Genomic DNA, 17,352 nt, shown 5'->3' with positions numbered 1-17,352 from the left:
TAGACACACAGGGCCTTGAGGTCATGGGACTTATGTAGCCTTGTGCACAGTGTGTCTCCAGCATCTTTGGTATGCTAGCATCTTTATATGCTTCTTTCAGCATATTTCATGTTATGATAACATGTTCACAGTGTTAGCCTGGGAGTCTGCTCGGGGAGAAAACTTATTTCCCCCCACCCCCATATATCCTCAGAATGAGAAATTTCTGACAACTCTTCCTCCCTTCCACACTTCTGCCTCTCTTAGCCATTATTTGCCCCTTCCCTTGGGAAGAGGGGTAACTTGTCTGATTGGTGAGAGTCTGGCGTTCATTTGGCTTTTCTTCTCTGTTGTGCAGGGTTCATATGTTAACAATCACCGCACTGAAGAGACAACATGGCCATATCTTTATCTCTTCTCTTTTGCATCTCTTGGATCAATTGGTTCAGGCAGGATGGGCCATCCTTGCTCTTCTGCTCTCCTTTGCAGTAAGCAGATTAGGAAGGAACTGCCTCTGATGGACCCAGATAGGTCTTTGTTCCAGCACTTCCATCAGTGACTAGATGAGTAAGTTGAGTCACTCTTTCCCTGAGATTCAGAAAACGTTGATATAGTGGCAGGAGGCACCTCGTGTAGCCTCAGACACCATCCTCGGTCAGCATGACATTTTATTAATTGAGTCTCCATTAACAAAAGTAGCACCTTGATTTAGCTCCTTAAGTCTTTGCTCTCCTTGTTTGAAATGAGAATACGGTGAATAAGTGACACCGTGACCTTCAACAGAACACTTCTGACGTCACATCACAGTTCATGGCTTTCTAGCCCCCATCCTCAGCTTTTCCAGGGGGAAAGTGCAGCCGTGAAAGAGGAGACTGTTCTTCACTGTGCATCAGAGGAAGTAGTTTATTTACAAAGCTAAGTTTCCGTCAGCCAGTGTCTGCTTGACCTGGAAGCTGTGTTTCTAGGAAACGTAGTGCAGCTCTGGGTCTGGCATTTTAACCACTTCAGCCGGAATGCTGAATGTGGTGCTTTTCTCGTGTGGTCGTTTCAGTTAAATGACTACTTTGACTTTTCAGTATTGACGTTATTGTGCAGTCTAAGCTCACCAAAGATGAGAGTTGTACCTAATGAGTTTGAGGTTTCTAACCTCTTTCCTATCTCCAACACCAGGCAGTGTTTTGAAATATACCTTTTAACTGGCAGATACTTAAATCCTGACGTGATAATGGCACGTTGTCTTTGTTTTTAACTATAGGCTTTTTTAAAGTTACAGGCTCACTCAATTGAAATGGTTAAACCAATTTGTGTGCATCGTTGTGACCTCAGTTGATTTGTTACAGAAAAAGTTTCAGTCTTGATCACTGTCTCCAGGAATCCTCAGGAGACACAGCTAGTGGGCCTTGGCTTACTCCACCCGCACGTGTGCCAGACAGGCTGCGAGGCGCAGTAGGAATAAAGGACGAGCCACGGACCTGCTCTCAAGGCACTTACAGGCCAGTTGAGAACTGGAACTCGTGAGCAGAGAATTACACTGTACCAGTATGAGAACCAAACTGGGAAGATGTCACAGATGGTGACCCATTCAAACCAGCAGCCTGCTCAGAGCTTTACAGCTGGAAGTGGATTGGGGAAGGGTGGAGAATGGACTCAGAATAGTAAACTCTGTTCATTACAAGGGGATTTGGAGCTACGGTTCGTTCACCAGGGGAAACCGTATGCTATATGACTAGTTATGTCCTTGGTCGGCATTGTGCTTTATTCTGTAAGAAGAGAGCTTTGCCACCATTCATTTCATTCTTCTGGTTCTAAAAGAGCATGAACGTAATAGAAATAAATTTGGCATATATTGAGGCCATATTTGGGGGCCTGTTCAACTTGGAATTTCATTTGTTCATTCGTTCGTTCGTTCATTCATTCATTCTCTCCCTCTCTACAATCTAAAAGAAAGAGATTTTTTTTTTTTTTTAAGATTTTATTTATTTGACAGAGAGAGACACAGCGAGAGAGGGAACACAAGCAGGGGGAGTGGGAGAGGGAGAAGCAGGCTTCCCGTGGAACAGGGAGCTCGATGCAGGGCTCGATCCCGGGACCCTGGGATCATGACCTGAGCCGAAGGCAGACGCTTAACGACTGAGCCACCCAGGCGCCCCTAAAAGAAAGAGATTTAGTTTCTTTTTAACAGCCTCCTAGTCTTCAGCTGTTCTGTGTTCTAACTGCGGCTTCTTATTAGAGACTGCTGGTAAGGAGCAGAAACCCACCCAGACTAGTTCAGATCCACAGTGGGGCATGGAAAGGGCATTTCACAGAACCCCATTCAAGGAAGTGTTCCTGTGCCTGGTGGAGACAGGATGGAAACTGGTTAAGACTCTCAGGCTCCATTTTTGTCTGTCCTTCCTGCTTCTCTTTCCCCATGACAGAGCAGCCCCTTGTGTTTACTCCTGTCCCTCATCTTCCCTTATAATTCCTGCTCGCCCTGGCACTGCTTCGGATCCAGCTGTACAGCGGTTTTCTGAGGCAGGATTCAAAATTGCCTCATCACAGTCTCAAGAGAAAACCCAGCTAATTCACGTCTAGTAATTAGCTGCCCTTGAGTTAGGTGGTCATACCTCACGCAGACAGCTCCAGTAACAAAGGGTATGTGGGGGTGGAGGAAGAGACCTGTGGTTTGCAGGCTTCTCCTCCCCAAGGAGGGGGCAGGGCCCAGCAGAGTAAATTGGGAAAGGTAAGCAAAATTGAATGAAATTCTGCTATGCTACCCTAGAGGCAAACTAGTACATAATCTAAGATGATAATTTAGTCTTTCTTAACACAGTTTTTGATAATTAGACAAGAGAGTACCCCTAAGTGCCTACATCTAGTGTCCCATCGCAGACAAATTCCATTCCATTTCTTATTCAGCTAACATTTCACAGAAAAACAGAATAGTGATCACTCATGTGGCTCCTAATAGCACACTGTTTTCATTTGCTGTGACCTCTTACAGGCCAGGGTGTATGAGAAAAACAATTTGAAATCTCAGGAGCTACTTCCATGTCTTGCTAATTGGGTGACTATGAACAGTTCCAACTTCTTAGAACATGTTCCTTGATTCACAGAATGGGCTTGACTTGTTCCTCACCGGCCTCCCTGAGTGCTTTGCGAGGAGCAAATGATAATTTTGTGAATAGTAGAGCACTGTACAGATGAAGTCAGTTATTAATAAATTATGTTAGAGACAGTAACAAAGATACAGGTTTTTTGTTTGGCATTTAACATGAGGTGCTAAGGAATAGACCCTCTGGCATCTGCTTACCTAAGGCAGGCCATGGCTTCAGGCAAGATCCGTAAACACCAAGTTTCTGGCTCTCCACCTTTACGTCTCAGGGCTGTCATCAAGCACTTGGAGTTCCTTGGATGAAAGGTGTAATGAAAGGTACTAGGTGCATGCGCCTCCATCAGTGTGCATATATCGTCATGGCTCCGGGTCATGATAGAGGGCCTTTTGTTCATTTTGGAGGTGGTAATGTTTTAATCATTATAATGGTGTTACATGGGCTGTTACCTGGGGTGCTTCTTTTAATTAGATGGTGATGGTGAGGAAGAAACATGGATCACAAATTATTTCCATTTTGCAAACAAGTAAAAAAAACAATAATTTGTTGAAGGTCATTCAACTAGTAAGTTCAAGAGCTAGGATTCAATCCAGTTCTGCCTGAATCAGATTCCCACATTTTTCCACTATGCGTCACTGCCACCAGATCTTAGAGCTCAGTTTAGTCCAATGATTTCTAATGGGGGCTCCCAAATCCCAAGAGGATCTATGAAGCTAGAAATAAAAGTCTGTGGACTGTTTTCAGTATTTCAGAAATTGTAATGGGAAATCTTCCATTTAACTATAACAGGGCATAGTTATGTTAGCTGTTTCCCCTCCTTCTGACCTAATTTGTCAGTTATTGATTATTTAATTCATACAAGAAAACTAATTAAATATTCAAAAATGCTATTTGTTAGACCAGATTTTCTAATTCTGAAGCTCCTGGAGGGCATATAGGGGTCATTAGTGGTTAAAAAATTGTGAAATATAGTCTGATCCAAAGACTGTAAACTGATGGGTCATCAGCCAAATCTAGCCTAAGGAAGTGTTTTGTTTGGCTCATAAAGTATTTTTTTAATTTATGAGTTACGAGCATTTAAAAATTGGACAATTCCACATGAAAAAATAGATATTTTTAGCTTCTTTTGAAAATTCAAACATTCTGACAATATTAGATCCATATTTTCCCATGACATTGGCTAGCCGGCCCCTTAGATAGGGCATGCTCTTTCCAGTTTACCAGTCTTCACCTGGCCCAGTTTATTCATTTGTTCACATTACCTGCCAGATCCCTAGAAGCATCTGTGATGTCTGGGCTAGTCCAGTCTCCTCATTTTGTTGCTTGGTTTTATTTTTTTATTTTTTTTAAAGATTTATTTACTTGACAGAGAGAGACACAGCGAGAGAGGGAACACAAGCAGGGGGAGTGGGAGAGGGAGAAGCAGGCTTCCTGCCGAGCAGGGAGCCCGATGCGGGGCTCAATCCCAGGACCCTGGGACCATGACCTGAGCCGAAGGCAGGCGCTTAACAACTGAGCCACCCAGGTGCCCCTTGTTGCTTGGTTTTAAAGTTAAACCCATTCCCTGGTTGTAATCACTCACATCTTTTGTACCCTGTACAGTTTTGTGTCTTGGTCTTCTTATGTTGTTATTTTAAGGTCTTTCATACCACCTTGTCTATTTGGCTGTACTATATCTTTGAGAACAGGAGCCACATGCTCATCATCAGTTCAGCAAGCACTGTTGGCATAGTTTGGGGGGTTGGGAATGCAAAGAAGAGTAAGATGGAAATCCTACCCTGAGGAAGATCATAGCCCAGCCTTGTTTCTTTTTAATTCAGGAAAGCGGCTGTCACCTTGATAAGTACCAAATGCATGTTCAAGGCCTACTTAACTGGAGTATTGTGATTAACAGGGTGGGGTTTGATGTCAGAAAGATAGGTCGGAGCACTGACCCCCACCCTTTATTGCCCACTTAAGCAATTTATGTAAACTCTCCAGCTTTAGTTTTCTGGCCTATTAAATGGGGATAATCTTGATGCCTGTGGGGTGAAATGCAGATTGAATGACCTGATGCTCTTAAGGGGTTAGGCATGGTGCTTAACATTTGGTAACTGCCAGTGTGTGCTGATTCTGATTACTAGGGCTAGACATGCAGTTGGCACTCAATTAATGCCTGTTGAATTAACAGATGAGTGGGCGGAATAAATTCAGTGTGAAGAATTGACTGTGTTTAAATAGGCAAATAGCTGTCAAGGATGATGTCACCAAAAGTGTCTGTGGCAGGCCTGGAGAACACAGATTTTTGATGGCTTTGAATGTTCTGGTTTTAATGAGCCTAGAGGAAGCACATGTTGTGGCTCAGCACCCAGAGTTTTTTAAAGCGGATTTATAAGCTTACCTCTGTGGAATAACATCAACCCTCGGTTTAATATAAGTTGATACAAAGTTGAGAAGAGAGGAATAAATCTCTACTAATCTTGCAAAGTAGACCTGTGCTTAGTGTTTTGAAAATGTACTCAGGACTTCAAAATTGGCCAGTAGGCTAAGACTCCCTGAAACAGCAGGTAGACGTTATCTCTGTGAACAATCATCATGGTTGCTAAGGTGACTGCCCAAATGGGAAAAAGCATCAGACCACTTTCCCAGAGCTACTGGACTGCTTCCTCTTTTTTACAGCCTGAAAGGACAGGCTGAGGGGAACGGACTTACTTACTGTGCTATCACTGTCTCATTTAATTGTTATACTGATCCTCTGAAACACTTTACTATACAGATGACAAAACTGAAGCTCAGAGAGATTAAGGGACATGTTCCAATTCTCGTACATCTTGTAAGTGGCAGGACAGGACAGTGGTTCTTTCCATAACCACACAGAGCCTCTCAGAGCCAACCTCACCATCTCAAAGTATTCATTGTGGCCACCAAACCCATCCTCATTCCCACTCCCAAAAGGAAGCTCAAATAAAGGCCAGCAAAGTAGATTTACTAAGCTGCTCATTTTCTTCTTACTTCTATTCAGCACATGTTTTTTAAGCATCCATATTATGCCCAGCACAGCCCCTGTTGCTGAGGATACAGGGTGAACAAGACAGAGATGAGGTCCTTTCTCAGGTAGAATTTAACTCCAGTGGAAAGAGATAGACCAAAAAACAAAAACAAAAAAAGAAACAAAAGCACTAGTAAACCACTAAATACACAAAATAATCTCAGATATCATTGTTAGGAAATGAAATAAAATGATTTGATTAAAAGGGACCGGAGAGAAGAAACTACTGTAGACAAGGTGTTCAAAGAAGAGCTGAGGAGGCCACTTCGGAGCTGAAACCTGACTGAACAAAGGACCTAGTCAAGCAACAGTGCACACGGGGAGCATTGCAGGCAAAGGGAACAGGAAGTTCAGACTAGAGTCTGGCCTCTGGTGAAGACCACCTCACCTCTTAGACATTTTTTAATGTGCTTAACAGAGCAGTGTTTCTGATATATAATCTGAATGATGATATTTTATTGTTTGATACTATTATTTTTCTGGGTATTTTGGCAATGGGGCTAGTAATCTTACTTTAAGAAAGCTGTGATCTATACAAGTCACGGCCTAAGTTGGCTTTATAGGAAAAAGGTGGACACAGGGTTTACATCTGTTTCCTGGGAGAGAACCACATACCCTAGGCTCTGCCTGGGCAGTGGAGCACTGCATTCGAGGCTGGTAAGGATCCAGATATGGCAGGATCAGCGGGAAGCCTCTAGAAGCCCCAGTCACACAGAACTTAGATACCTAGGAAGGGAGCCGCTGGATGATGTGAACATTTGTTTTGGTGCCAAATGAGATTATTCCCAGGATGTTTTTGGTTATCACAAGGGGGAAATTCTAAAACAACAAAGAGGGAAATAAAATTATATATATATTTTTTGTAGAAAAGTAGGGACTAAATACACAGCCTAAAATAATTTAGGGAGTAGAAATAGGGGGAGTACCATGAACTCAAACAAGGTTCGAGTGGAATAACTTTTAAAACAGTAAAAACCACTGCCTAGACCAATACTTCCCTAACCTAGACACCCTGAACTTAGTAATAGGAGTTAGAAAGCTCTTTACCATGTTTCAGAAATATGAATGGGTAATAGGGCTAGACAGGCTATCATTTACTCCGTGCCTTTCAGGTCACTCTTTCATTGGCTTATTCAGTATTGCAACAAACCCTTAATGAGATATCCACTGTGTGCCAGGTATAATGCAAAGTGCTAGGAAATTTTTTAAATGACTAAAATAAGAATCCTTGCTGTTGAGACATTTTAACCATCTGGAGAACAAAGAGACAAGTAAATGGATCATTACAAAGCAGTGTAACATGTACCAATAGAGGTGTTTATGGAGTGTTTTGAGAAGTCCACACAGTGGGGCTAGGGATAGGGTTTTGGAAAGCTTCCTAGAGGAGATCTTATTAAATCTAAGTTTAAAGGACATATATAAATTGGCCAGATGCGTCCAAGGGAATGAAATTCTTGGCAGAGGAGTGATCGTATATTTATATGAAAGGCTTTTAATTCTCCAGAGTACTTTTATGCATTGTATCAGAATTGTGTTCAGCTTTGAGGAAAACTCTGGTATCAGTAGCTTAAGCAAACAGAGGTTTATTTGTTTCACCTATTAAGTTTGGAGGGAGGTGACTGCTGGCTTTGGTTCAGTGCCTAATGATGTCAATACTGCCACGTGTCTCTGAGACTCCCTGGGCTTGTTGCCTTATGATTGAAAAGGGGCTGCAGCTTTGAGTATCGTATCTGTGTTCAAGCATGAAACAGGGGTCAGAAAAAGGGCCATATCTATTAATCAGAAAAGTAAACATATCCCCAAGGAGCACCCCCACCCAAACCAGAAGACTTATCCTTCCATGTCATGGGCTTGGACCAGGCACATGCCCCCTACCCCGCACTGCAGTAGAGGCTTTGTGTGCAGATACTTAACCCTTCTACCCTCCAGAGTAGAAACCAGCAAGGGAAGCAAGTTAGCAGTCACTAAATCAACCCAACAGTAGTATCTGCCACACACATTTCATTTTACTTGCTCCTCATGATAAGCTTATAAGTAGGAAGAGCAGGTGTTATGGCTCCACTTTAGAGAAGAAGAAACTGAGATCCTGCAATCACAGAGCTGTACCTTTATGTAGCAATAATAACACAAAAAATGAAAGCTAATGTTGATTGTGTGCTTAGTACAACCCAGACTATGCTAAGCACTTTGCATTGTTCTCTTACTTCCTCCTCTTGCAGTCCTGAGAGGGAGGCTCTCCTTAATTGATAGGTGAGCAATCTGAGGTGTAGGAAGATGTCGGCCTAACTCGCATGGGATCACAAAGCTAGGGTAGCGCAGAGCCGGGACTCCAATGTCAGTTCTCCAGAATGCCAGCCAGATGCTCTTCTTGCCTATTCTACCTTTAAACTCTCGTAACTGTCTCCCTGTGGATCCAGTAAGTGTGCCATCTCACTCTAATGGCCCAGAGCCCTTGAAGCCTCCCCATGCCCCTGTTACTCATGTTAATTTATTTGACCCACTCCTGTTTCTTCATTATTGCTTTTATGAACAGAGAATCCAGCAACACATTATTTAAAATGTCCTGCCATTATGAATGCATTTCCTTTCATTGTAATAGCACCGACCATAATGAGTACATTTTGTATCCGTGCAGATGTCACTGGTGTTTTTGATGCTCCATTCTAATTTATGTTGGAAAATGAATACCTAAAGTATTGCCCAGGCTCCCATTACTCCAGAGGAAATGAGGGACACCCTGTGTGTATGCATAGGTTTTTGCATTCATGCAGCAGATAGAATGTTTTGGTCAGAATGAATTGTGTGCCTGAAATGAGTCTGGCCCTTTCCTGGAAGGACACACTGGAGGTAATTCGCCGTGCATGTCAGCAAACCTGTGCAAGCAGGTTTCTTTATGAATGTGTGTTTGGGCCAGCTGAAGGGGCACAAATTATAGTCCGATTTTGTTAGAAAGGGAAGATGGAAAGCTTAGCTGATTGAGGGATCCAGGTTCTGGGGTATCCCAAGATGATCTTGCCTTCATGTGCACAGCCGGCAAGGTTGCTATTATGCTTGGTGCCACCAAAATCACCCCATCAGTCAGCCACACACTGTCACTGCCTTTTTGACGTTGAGGGTGAATAGTGACACAGGGCCCCTGGGGAACATACGGCGCTTGGTTTGGGGCTAGTTGCATGAACTGATCTTTACGTTGAGAGTCTGTCTGTGAAGTAGAGGGGTGATCATAGGCATAGAATTTGAAATGCCAGATTGTGGTAGAATGTGGCTCCTTTGTGGAGAGAGGCTGAGGTACTCAGCTATCCAAGAAATGGTTTTCCCTATGTTTGAAACAATATGTGGGCCATAAGTCTCTAGACCTTGAGCCTGTCTGTCTGTCGGGGATACTTACGGTGGTATCTTTTTAGATACATCTATGCCAAACATTTCCAAGGCTCAGGATTGCGGTGGTGAAAGGGTACCTGGAAGATAATCTGTGAGACCCATTCTTAGGAATCTTCACTTATAACTAAGCTAAAAAGGAGGTAACACGGTGGTTTACAGAATAGAAGAATAGCCTAAATGTCTATAAAATCCTACATTTTTATATCACCTATTCCAGCTAAATCTTTTAAATATCAGGAGTTGCCCCTTGGTAAAAATTGTCTACTCAGTTTAGGACTACTGACTTAGTATACACACAGATATGCGATATACACATAGATGAAGGGGTCTGGAAATGTTTTTCTTTTAACAGAAAAGGGCAAGACCCTTTCTAAAATTTGGCTTGGGGGAGAGCAGAATTTTTCTTTATATCTAAGTGATCTTAAATCGCACCAGGTTTTTATTGCTAAAAAATCTATCAGAATCTAGACTGGAATTTCAATATTTGTCCTTTTCTGTTTCATAGGGAATGCTTTCCCCTCTGGGTCTCTGCAGCCTTAACTTTTGCACAGTGCATCACCTGGCTCTTCTGTCAATACCCAAAAGACAGACTTGAAAGAACTCGTTTTTCCAAATCTACCTAGAAATCTAAGCCCAGATAAGACCAATGCAATAACCTTAAAGAAGTTATTGTTCTTTGCTTCCTTGATGCCAGTAATCTACTAATACTTGTCCTATACTGAAAAGTCTACTGTTTTATAGGAGATTCTGTAGGAATGTTGTGTTTAAAACACAAATGGATCTGGTTCTGAGTTGAATTTCTGTGTCCCATATTCTCCATTATTGCAAACTCAAATGCCAGTAATGCCCGCTGCAGCCTCTAAAAGGGAACAGCAAGAGGCAAACACTTTCGGAGCTCTGCACGTCTGGGCAGTCTGTGTCATTGTTCACCATTTGCTCAGGGGCAGCAATGTGAAGCACATTTTACTTTTGCCCAGGGGCAGGGTTAGTCTCTGAAAGGAGTGCAGAAACGAGGGTGCAGCTAGAAGCCGTGTCCTACAGCGGTGGCTTTAGGTTTCCATGGACAGATCACAGAAGAAGATGCAGTTTACCACCAGAGCCGTTTTGAGTCAGAAGTGTAGGAGACTGAAACCCAAGAACCTCTGGGTCTCCACGCCACTGTTGGGGTTAGAGTGGGGAACCAGGGTGAGAACAAAGTATCTGCCCGGTGCTCCTTCCAGTAGCTGCTACCTGCTCGGTGAAGTGCAGGGAGCCAGGCTGCACTGCTCTCCCGAGGAGCCGCCCATCTGAAGAGGGTACCTCTAGCAAACGTGCCTTCAGGGGACTATAGAACCAGAGGCAAAGCCATTTGCATTAATTCATCCTACACATGTCTTTTGCCTCCTAAAATGTTCAGGGTTCCTGCTATATGCGTATATAAGTTTCTGGTCTCTAAATAGCTGTGCTTAGAGTCTACTCTGAGTTGATTGAGCAGCAAGGGAGAGGACCAGGCCCAGGGAGAATATGGCTTGCTCTTTCCTGAATCAAGTTGTCTGCGCTTCCACGGCCATTCTGTTATAGTTGTCCTTAGCCATGAAACAAATGCAAGGGCTTTACGTTTTTCCTCAACAGTAAATGGCACCAACTGAATGAGAACAGGTTGATGCCAAATCTGTGTGGTTTTTGAAACCATTTATCTGAAATAAAGCAGAAATTACTCTTAATAGCTATCATTTATGTTGACCTGTGCCAGCTATAACTAAGGACTCTAATAAGGTATCTTATTTAGTGTTCACATAGGGTTTATTGGACCCATTTTACATGAGGATTTAAAACGTAGAGAGGAAAGTGACGTTCCCAACGTGACAGTAGCTACTTATTTCAGAGCCCAGTCCTTCTCTTTCACATGGTCGTTGACAACTAGAAGACTGAAGAAAGAGTCCCTCGAAGAGACTCCGCTAGCCCACTTAAGAGAGATGAGTTCCCTCCTCCTTTAAGCAAGTGCACAGGAAAGGCCACGGGGCTCCCCACACCAGCCACGCTAGTGCCTGATGCACCCTGTGGTAAGAGCTGCCGGCAGGCGGCTCAGCACCATGCACACTCGGCAAGGGGCCCAGCCCAGCCCAGCATTGTCTTTGGTGGGAAGAACAGTGGCTTTGCCGTGGGACAAACCTGGGCTCCAAACGTGAACAGGTCACTGACCTTTCTGAGCCTCAGTTTCCACATCTGTAAAACGGGGAGGCATAATGCCTTCTTCACAGAGATGCAGTCCACGTGGGATGAGAGATTGTATATAACTACCAAATATGATGCATGCTCACTAGATGATTTTTTAAAAAGATACATAGTGCTTAAAATGTCATTTTACTCTGTGTTAACAAAAGGTTTCCTAGTCACCCTGAAGTGTTTTGGCTCCAGCAGGAGCAGGGTTGAACGATGCAGTGTTCTGCAGTTTCCCCAAAGGCAGGTTCATTCTTTAGAACCAGTTCTGCTTTTTATGGCCTGTTTTTCCCTCCAAGGTCGGAGGTGGGCCGATGCCTTCCCTTCTGCCCTCCCTATCCTATAGCTCTTCCCCAAGAATTCTCTCACCTCCCTTTTATGATTTCCTTAAGTGCTTTTGATGGCTGCTTGACACTAGAAAGATATTCCCAGCAGGCATTAGTTTGTAATTGCCGCTTGTTGCTTGATGTGAACTTGTGGCTGGCTTCTGGGAAAGCAGTGGGGCCTGGAGGGGGGAGGCAGGCTCTGCGCCCGCAAAGTGAGGCGATGGGCCCCCGATCGGCTGGCGGGCCACCAGAGGAGGGGCTCCACACATCCCCTCATGCCTTTTGCCACCTCTGTCCTGCGGGCCTGGAAGTGTGACTGGTAGAGGATTATGGTACGGGCAAACTCCCACATTCTTAGCCCCAACCAAAAAAGCAAAACAGAAACACAGATAAAGACCAGAGGCTGCTAGGAGTACACGTCCGCAGTGTTTGTGTTACCACTGAGAGAAGGAATGCGGTGTCCTTAGGGTCACCCTGTATGCACCAGAGCCAGCCAGCCCTCATTCCGGGGCCTGCCATCTGGGGACCTAGGCAGCCTCCCACTAAAACCTAAATAGGACTGTCCTCACCAAGGGGAAGGTGATTGAGGTACAAGAAATGGAGGCAAAATGCGAATCCCTTCTATCTTCATTTCACAAATAGACTCACAGCTGCTAAGCAGGGTTGGAAGTGTTTAGTCACAAGATACGCCCTCGAGCAACAGCTCTTGGTCTAGAGGAGGAAAAGCCAAGAATCCTACAGGGTTAATCCCACCGCAAGAGACACGCGGAGTAGCCGGTGACCAGTGCCAGGGAAATGCCTTTCACGTCAAGTGCTTCGCGGCCTAGTCATGTGCCCCTGGCTCCCTTGTACCTTACGGTCTGTGCCCTAAACCCCACAGCCAGGACTTTACGAAGAGGCTTCGGTGCCCACCACTGTTCACAGCCTCCATCCTGATCTCAGGCCCGCCCCCCTTGCACTCCACTTCCCGGCCTGCCTGGCCCTTACCAAGCTTGGACTTTGTGATGAATTGTCCTGTTCGTGGACACGGCTCACTGCTTAAGGCTGCCACTCTGCCCCTCGCGCCAGCTCTGCCCCTGCCGCATATCCATGGCGGTCGTTAGTGCGTAGTTCCCTACGGAGGCGGCCTCTGGCTCGGCTGGCCTCACCGGCCCTCCAGACTGTACCTGTGTCCCGCTCCCCTGGGAGCAGTGGCACACCGCTAAGGTCCCCGCGGCCCTACGGGCCGCACCAGGCTCTGTGAGTCTGAGGGGTGAATGCGGAATAGTCTCTGGAGGCCAGAGGGTTCCGCACAACGTGCGTGGAGGACGTACCTTTGAAGGCCGGGTCTGATTTGGGTAGGCCAAGGGAGAGGATACTGCTGTTCCAGGCTGGAGCAAGGGAGGTCCTTGTGTGACTTGTTAACAGCTCTTAAAGCCGTCAGTGTGAGGGAGGAGTTTAGAACTGGAGCTGCCACCGAGATTTAAGGATTATCTGTGGATTTCAATGCCATTACTGTTCTTCACTGGAGGGGAGGGGAGGAGGAGTTGGAATGAAAGAGAAAATAAAGCCTCTGATACAGAGTTATGTCAGATTCATGGAGTCCTACCCTCCTCCTCCAGGCAGTTTTTTCATTCCTATGGTGGGCCTGATTTGCGCGTCTGCTTTTAACCCCCAGCAGGAGCGCCCTTTACAGCCATGTTGTGACCGTTCGTTCCAGTTGAGATGAGTAAGAGCTAAGTGGGTGAGCATCTTTTCTTTTCCAGAGACTGGTCGTTCCCACGTTGGTTGCTGGGCCCCTACAGTTAATCTAGCCCCATTTCTAAAGCCTGGTCTTGCTGTTCTCTCCAGTGGGCAAGAAGAGGTATAGGATTAGCCACCAGAGCCCTTCGTCCCAGCAGCACTCCAAGCACTGTCAGCAGTCAGACTTACATCCTAAGAGCAACAGCCCAGAGGCAATTATGTGAGGTAAAGGATGTGTTAACCTTATTGTGGCAGACATTTTAAAGCCTCTATACTACGTGTGCCGGATTATGAGAGCGTACCTTAAACTCGCACTGTGGTACATGCCAGTTAGAGCTCAGTAAAGCTGGGGGAAGTGAGACCCCAGAGATCGGAGAAGCAATTTGGGAAGGAAAAGAACCTTGTCCTTCCAGCTGAGCATAAAGCGAGCAGTTCCGTAGGCTTTGCTGAAACTCCCATCTACAGAATTGTCCTCTTTTTTTAAACTTCTTTTTTTTCTTTCTTGCATGAATTTCAGTCAAGGGCCCTAAAAATGGTTCGTAGAGAGGAGTGACTCTATTGTTTCACAGCAAATGTTTTTTAATTTAAAAACAACCCCTGAAAGGATTCACTCATCTTTTCCCCAAAGTGGTTAGCTGGAATGTTTATTTTGCTGTCATTCCCTCCCTCCACCCCTCTGGCGCCGGGCTGAGTGAAGACTGCAGTGGAACGTTTTAAATAGCGAGTGGGTGAGTGGGTGGGGAAAGCAAAAGATCTCTACGCTTCTTGTTAATTTCTCATGCCGGCGTCGAAGGGCCGTCTGATTCGTGTACTATCCTATATGCGATGGAGTTCTGATTGGGACTCAGAAGTGAGAGCCCGAGCCATCATCTAATCCAGGAAGGAGGAAGGGAGCAGAGCAAGGCGGAGTGGAAGTCTGATGTGTCAGGCACTGTCTTACACACCATTTCCTGAGAGAAGCAGTCACTTCAGGAGCATTTACCATGTGCCATATGCTTTTACTTTCATAAAGAACCTGGAATCATCAACCCTGTTTAACTGATGAGGAAACTGAGGCCCAGTGGAGTAAGTTTTGCCCAGGGGGACCCAGTTAATAAGTGGGAGGACTGGATTCAAACCTTGGTTTCTCTGTGCCCTTCCTGCTCTTCTCTGTCTGAAAGCCAGGGTGAAAAGTCTGACAGCAGTGAGCCATCTAGATGTAGACATTTACCTCTCAACTCCGCAGCTTTGGAGGGTGACTGGGCCTTATTCAATACTAAGGGGAACATTCCCCTGGTGCCCTTTGGGGTATTTGGATTATCTTGCTCTGGCTAAGCCCTGAAATTGGGCCAGTGAAGAGCAATTGCTTTTCAGGTATCATGAGTAAATGTTATGACATCTGATTTGTGTTGAGAAGTGAGCCGTAATCAAGTTCTCCTGCAAATGGATGGGACAGGTCTGAAGTGGTGGGACGATGTCATTTGAGTGTCACAGCTGAGCTGGCCTCAGAAAAAACCAGGAGGAAGGCAGAATGTGTCTTTAATGATCTTTAGTGCTTCCTTCAGCACCCTCTGCTTAGACCCTAAACCTGGCCCTTTAAAGATGAGCATTTCTCTTTCCCTAGCAAAACTTAACCATCTACCTTGTCCCATTAGCTTCTAAGAGGACAGCTGGCTCACCCAGAAACTCATCTGTGTTCAAGTGGCGTATGGTAGCCCCATGACCTACTCTTGTCTTATGATACCTACTGATTTTTTCATTCTGGGGGCTCAGCCAGAAGTGCAGTACCTCAGACTAAAGAAACAGCTTTGATAAGTTCTTCAGGTTTAGTGGTTTATGGGGAGATGTTTTGAACATGACAAAGGCCACAGCTGCCTTTTACCCAATGTCATATGTGCCAGTACCTAGGGCAGCCCTTTGATTCAGAGCAGTGGGCTTTGTTCAGTCTTGAGATTGGGTGATGATATGCGAAGGGTGGAGACCTGCAGTGTCCCTTCCTCTTTTCTCTCTTTGTTTTGGGCTCTCTCCTGTTTGGTGTGTTCATGTGTTTTAGGTCATCTTCTTCTCTTCTGGCCAGGCTAGTGCCTGTCTGTCATCTGACAGAACTGATGTGGAATCCAGGGAGAGCCTCTGGTAAGATTGGCTGAATGTAAATTGGATGTGATGTTCATCTCCTTGGCTCTCTGCACCCATAGGGGCAGATTCCTACAGTCCAGACCTAATGGCTGTATCACGAGCTTTTGCAAGAGTAGGGTGCGGATAGCTTTCTTACCTTCTCCATTTCCTGAGGGGTCCCCTAACAAGAGTGTTCACTGCAAGGGCAGGGATAGGACAGGGTAATGAATAGGGAACCAGGCCTCCATCTGAATGGTTTCCTTTTACAAACCTCTGCTTCGTAGTTACACTCAGAGAAGGTGAGCTGGTGGGGGTGCCTGAGCTACTGATAGGCACAAGAAATCTCCTTGTAGTTCACTGTCTCCCTAGTTCCAAGCCCTCTCACTGTCCCCGGCATAGGCCTTAGACTCTGGGACAAGTGAGTCTGACTTTGGCGAAGAAGGAGCCCTCGGCTGTGCTTGGGAGTGCGTCCGCTCCCTGCAGACCCCGGCATCATACATGGGTGCCTCGGATAGCCTTCCAAGCTGAGAGTCAGACTTGCACTGATGCTCCACAGTCGCACTGGAGCAGCCCGGTGCCCGCCTGGCCGCCACGCAGGCTTTATGCTGAGCCACCGCTGGCTGTTTGTCTTTTCTTGCTTCTCTGAGATATCTGTGTGTGCCACCTCGGGGAATGCCACACGGAACCCGGGCTATTTTAAACATAGGCCTGGTTCCCACTGTGCGTGCTGGCAGTGCGGTAGACGCCACATGGAGCCCTGACGCCCTTCTCATCTCCTGCTCGGTCCCGCCCACACGCCTCCCATCTTCCTAGGAGACGCTTCAAGCGTGACCCCTGGAGAGCAGTATTGGGAGCTGCTCGGGAGATACTCTGTCTCTTGGGGCGCCCCCTCACACTCTGTGTGCAGCCGCTGTGAGCAGCTCACGGCTCCCTGGACGTGCCGAGCGGGCGCATGTCTTCAGGACTTTGTTCAGGCTGCTCCCCCCACCTGCCATGCCCTCCTCTCGCCCCATGGGCTTCCTGGAACATTCCAATCCGTCTGCCCACATTGAGTGGCAGTCTTTGCTGACTCTACAGGTGGAATTTACCATCTCTTCCTCTTCTCATAGAGCACTGGCTGCATTCTTTGCCAGTCCGAGAGCTCCAGCTGAGTGCCCTCTGTCTTCCCCTCCCTGGCATGTAGTGGGGGCTCAGCCACCGTGAGGCGAAATAGAAGCAGTCGGCTTAGGGATGGGGAGCAATCTAAAAACAGTTGAATTTGGTAGAGTGCCCATTACTTGGTAGTAAGCAAGCTAAACACTTGAGCTCATTTAGTATTCCTGTCCACTCTAGCAGGGATATCCTGGTATTTCCCGTCTCGGTTGCCCTTCAGCACACATACGCCCGTCGTTCTCTGTCCAGCATCCTGCTTTACCTTCTCCACAGTACTTTCCTCTATTTGAAATTATCCGTTTCCTGTTTATTAGATGTCTCCTTCACTAGAAGTGAAGCTCCATGAGAATTGGGACCTTGTCAGACTTGCTCACTACCG

The 17,352-nt window shown here is 45.9% G+C and overlaps 1 protein-coding gene and 1 long non-coding RNA gene across 10 annotated transcripts in view; one reads left to right on the top strand and one right to left on the bottom strand.

Annotated features, from left to right (window-relative positions):
- TRIM44 (tripartite motif containing 44) overlaps positions 1-17,352 on the top strand; it is a 110,587-nt gene that overhangs the window by 75,692 nt on the left and 17,543 nt on the right. The gene's annotated exons all lie outside the window — the stretch shown is intronic.
- On the bottom strand, positions 1,891-13,423 carry LOC135362334 (uncharacterized). Its single transcript, XR_010406895.1, has 3 exons — positions 13,319-13,423; positions 3,272-3,531; positions 1,891-2,128 (listed from the first exon to the last, which is right to left on the bottom strand). It is a non-coding gene; the product is annotated as an uncharacterized LOC135362334 (long non-coding RNA).

The sequence above is a fragment of the Mirounga angustirostris genome, unplaced genomic scaffold (genome assembly GCF_029215605.1).
Source record: "Mirounga angustirostris isolate CCGP_5_RB_7025 unplaced genomic scaffold, mMirAng1.0.hap1 SCAF_13, whole genome shotgun sequence".
Taxonomy (NCBI): Eukaryota; Metazoa; Chordata; class Mammalia; order Carnivora; family Phocidae; genus Mirounga; species Mirounga angustirostris.
The sequence above is the reverse complement of the archived record's forward strand: the minus strand, read 5'-3'. Positions and strand labels throughout refer to the sequence as shown.